Genomic DNA, 5017 nt, shown 5'->3' with positions numbered 1-5017 from the left:
ATTTAAAAACACTGATCATTTATTGAACAGTATGTAATAATTTCATAATTAAAGTACTTTCAGAAATTTGAATTCGGAATATGAGCGGACTTTTCCTGTAATACAAATGTTGATGTCTAAGTTCTTAATCAGGAGTGTTCAATAAGTTGATCTCAGGAAGCCATGTTTATTTTGGGCTTTAAGTTTGGGTTGTTTGGCAGGCTCCACCGTACAGGTCTGAAACAGCTCACTGTTGTTCTGTTCTTGAGTCATTATTTTTAGATTCCCATCAGCTTGGATCCCATTGTTTCACAGTCAGTTGCTTTATGTTTTAAACAGACACCAGAATGATGCCCTGGGGAATTTCTACCGTTTGCTGAGACTTCCTCCTACGTATAAATCTTTCATGACTCGCTGATTTTTATGTTTATATACTGATGGGATACGGTGGGGCTGTAATAGGGGAGTTTTTATTTTGTTTTATGGTGTAAGCTGCTTGGTGGGAGTGAAAGAATGTGGTTGTTCTTAATATAGCTTTCCCTACAATAATTAGTGCATGTGATAAAGATGGGCACAAAAGCCTCAAAAATAGAATTTTGTTATGGAGCAACTTTTTTTTATTTTTATTGAATTAGGTTACCATTGACTTTCGGAGAGTTCGTTATCTTCTCATCATCCTCTACTGTGTTGGTAACTCAGCTCCTCTTCTATGAAGTCAATACTGAACGTTTTATTGGTTCAGATTCAATACCATTAGGCTCCCAATATAATAGTAGGCAGTTGCCTATGGCCCCAAGTTCCTGGGGGCCCCATAAAAATCTGCTTGCATGTATAGTCAATACACCTATTTCCTATCTGTGCGCATTAATTATGTGTTTGATAAAAATCCTTTTGCTGAATTGCCATCAGAATACTTAATTTAATATATATATATAATAATATTAAATGTGTCTCAGCCCCCCCCCCCAGCAGCAAACCATTTGAAAACAAATGGTACAAAGAGCACTGTTGCCAACTTAGCGCTATAGTGGTCATATTTAGGGACTTCTCAGACCTCTAGCACTTTTATTTGAAAAAAAGCGCCTATGCGCATCAATGTCAAGTTTATTTCTATAGCACTTTAAAAACAGGTATAAAACTGCACCAAAGTGCTTTACAGGAAAGACAACAAAACAAATTAACAAAACAGGATGTGCTTTGTACATACATCAACTAGTGATGCAACCTGGACACATCATCAGTGATGTTACCTGGTATCATAGAGTGTTTCGGGTCTTTCAAACATCATACACTCTCCTCCAGGCGACCCAGCCGGGATTGATCAGACCCCAGCTTGTGTCCAGGTAGCGCTACCCTACCCACGGATCTCCTCTCCTGATCCACAGCCACCGCGAGGCAACCTCTGCTGCCTCTGTGGCCTCCTTGATGGCCCTTCGCTTGCTGGCCCTTGTGATGCCCAGCATGTTGTACACCCTGCAGAGGGACTGGCCAGCAAACCCTCTGCATCCCACCTCAATGGGCTCGCACCTTGCTCGCCACCCATTGAGCAGACACTGCTCCACCAGAGCGCTGTACTTAGCCCTCTTTCTCTCGTTGGCCTCCTCGATGCGGTCTTCCCAAGGGACCGTGAGCTCCAGAAGCACAACCTGCTTCGATTTTGCTGAGGTCAGCACCCTGTCTGGCCTTAGTTATGTTATGGCCAAATTTTCTGGGAACTTCAGTTGTTTCCCCAAGTCTGCCATCAGCTCCCAGTCTTGAAAAACTTGAAAAACTGCTTCAATTAAAAGCCGAAGAATAAAAATAAGTTTTAAGAAGCGATTTAAAAATGATCCAGGATTTAATTTGAAGAGGTAAATGGTTCCACAGAATTGGAGCAACAACAGAGAAGGCCCGATCTCCTTTTCCTCTTAAGTCGAGTCCAAGGAACTGTCAGTAATGGTTGATTATTTGAACGTAGACTTCTCGACACAGACTGCAATTTTAAAAGGTCTATAAGATAAGGAGGAGCTAATCCATTTAAGACTTTATAAGTTAATAAAAGAATCTTAAAATCTATTTGGTAAAAGACAGGCAGCCAATGTAAAGAGGCCAGTATTGGCCTTAAATGGTCACACTTCCTGGTTCCAGTAAGAAGCCGAGCCGCTGCGTTCCGGATCAATTAAAGTCGCTGCATCTGTGATTTATCCATGCCTCTATATAATGAATTGCAATAATCCAACCGGATCTGATGTCAAATCTAGCGACCTTTTCTGCTTGTGGAGTCTTTGGCGACATCTAAAAGCGGCGAACTCTGCTCTCCAGAGCGAGTAGATTGGTAACCCCGCCTCCTGCTCTCCTCTATCTTGTCTGCTGTCATGATTCATGCAGCTATTATTTCATCCAAATGAAAAATGGAGAACAGATAAGCAGATCATGGCTTGTCTGCAGTGAAAAGAAGGACTGGGTTATTTACTTTTGCCGTCGCCTTTTTGGAAACAGGAAGGAGCAATCAGCTAAGTGAGCTTAGTTACTGGAAAGAATCTTTAATTCCTTTTGAGACAGCATGAAAATGCAGTTGAGTACAAAACATAGAGAGGAAAACAACAAGAAAAGGGACAAGAAGAGAGAGACAAAACCTAGAACAAATAATGGATGTCTATTCTATTAAAATTTCCGTATCTGTATAATGGGTCTCTTTTATGTGGTGTCTTCTCAATTCAGAGGGCCCCATGCCTGGTTTTGCCCAGGGCCCCAAATTTCCTACAATCGCCCCTGAACCAAGCAAACAGGTAGAAGCCTCCCATGGGATAATTACGCATGGACGATTATGTTTTTAGCTGGCAACAAGTTATTTAACCCCAATTGGTGCGATCAGATTCTTCTCATTTCTTAAACAACCATGTTGAACAACTCATGGTGTGGCCATGGAAAAAATATCTATGAGAAGCGTCTTCAAGCAGGAAAAAACAGCTCAGGAGATTTCAGAAAGGGTTAAAATCTGTCCAACTCATAACTAAAAACAGGAAGGATAGTGGGAACCACTGGTCTTTGAGGAAAAGTAACCCTGGATAACCGGGGTTGACGATAAGTTAAACATTCGGTGAAATTAGAGATGAACTGATCCGATACCTGAATCGGATATCGGCTCCGATATTAAATATATCAGGGATTTGATATCGGATAGCAGAGATCCAATCAGGTGCACTATACATGGAACTGTTATTTCTTTTTTCTTTCTGCTTATTTGTTCATAAACAATATAAAGTATATTTATGTCTGTGTTAATTTTTACCCTTTTTTTGAAAATATTTATAAACTCTTTTATTTTTATTTGATTACATTTAATCATTGCTGCACTTTATGAAATGGAAATATACATTTACCTGCTAAGCTGCTTCTTATTCACTGTCTGAAAGCTATAAAAAATTAAAATTTCGGTCTGCATTCAGTCTGTATTTACAAAATGACAGTTAAAGTTGTCAAAGTCTAATCAAGACTAAAGCATTCACTCACATGGCAAAATATGACAGATTCATGTAGTATTTGAATTGGCTCGTTATCAGTTATCAGCAGATATGTTCAGCCAAAATGGATTGGGGAATCTCTGTAGCCAAATCCAAATAAAAAATGGGCTAAATCTTGGTTTTTTAATTGTTTAATAATGAAAGTAAGCTAATTTTTTATACACGCATTGATATTGTAAAGCGTGCTGAAGGAAATGGGACTGAACAGCTGTGTAGGCATAAGAAACCCACTAATCAGTGAGGCTAAGCAGAAAAAAGAGGCTTTGGTTGCTGGGGAGCATAAAGATTATAATCTGGAGCAATAGAAGGAGTTTATATTGAGTCCTGTTTCAGAGTGTTGGACGCATTAGGTTAAGAATAAAAAAACAGGTGGAGTGATGTCTCATTCCTGTTTGGACAGAGCTGTCAAGTAACAAAGCACAAATACTTTATTACCTTACTTACGTAGAAATTTTGACTATCTATACTTTACTTTAATTACTGCAATTCCTTATATTTTTTTGCAAATATCACTACTTTCTACTCCTTACATTTTTTAAATAGACTCATTAGTTGTTTCATTATGTTTCATAAAAAGAAATAAATAAAAAATGATCAAAGTAATTAGTTTAATCCAGACTAATTTCTTTGTGGTTGTGCTCCTCTAACATGTTTGCCACATACAAAAATAATCCTTTAATAGAGTAATGCAGTAACCAGTATAAGGTTTAAAGCATCTGTCCTTAACATTCTCCCTGCATTACTTTTACTTGTGTGCTTTAATTAGTTTTAAAAATTGTACTTTTAAGCTTTTACTTGAGTAGAAAGCTTAAGTTAATGCTCTAACTTCTAAAAAAGTGTTTTTAAACACTATAATTTATATTTCTACTTGAGTAATAAACATTAATATTTTTTTTATTACGGTATATTTTATTGGAGCTGAAAGAGAGAATAAAACAGAAAAAAGATATATATATATATATATATATATATATATATATATATCAATATTATTGATATATAAGAACATACACCATGGGCATCTTGTTGCAATTGCACATAAATCTATACAGTAAGTACAACACTGACAAAGCATCACACCGAAGTAAAAATGACAAAATTACAATTCTACGGAAGTGTATTGCTGTCAATTGAGATTTTTTTTTTTTAGTTGCTTTAAACGTGATGTCACGTTTGTACAATATAATTATCATGTTCATACAATGTAATTAGAAAAATTTTATTTTCTCAAGTGACAGCAATATGTGATCCTTACAATCCAGCAGCTTCAGTCCTCCCCCCTTTTTTTTATTTTTTTATTTTATTTTATTATTTATTTATTTTTTAAATTCCATCCAAGAAAGAAAAAGGAAAAAAAGAAAGAACAAACCCAGCAGCTGACAACCTGAATATACGGAGTGATCAGGTTATTCCTTTTCCAATTGATGGATTTATTTTCTCCCTTGATGGCCATACTTGGAAACTCTCTCGATTTATGCAAAAGAGTTTCCATTTTTATTATCAAGCCACCAAACAATAAATTTCTCCAGCTAATT

This window comes from Cyprinodon variegatus, unplaced genomic scaffold (genome assembly GCF_000732505.1).
Source record: "Cyprinodon variegatus isolate N-32 unplaced genomic scaffold, C_variegatus-1.0 Scaffold500, whole genome shotgun sequence".
Lineage (NCBI taxonomy): Eukaryota > Metazoa > Chordata > Actinopteri > Cyprinodontiformes > Cyprinodontidae > Cyprinodon > Cyprinodon variegatus.
The sequence above is the reverse complement of the archived record's forward strand: the minus strand, read 5'-3'. Positions refer to the sequence as shown.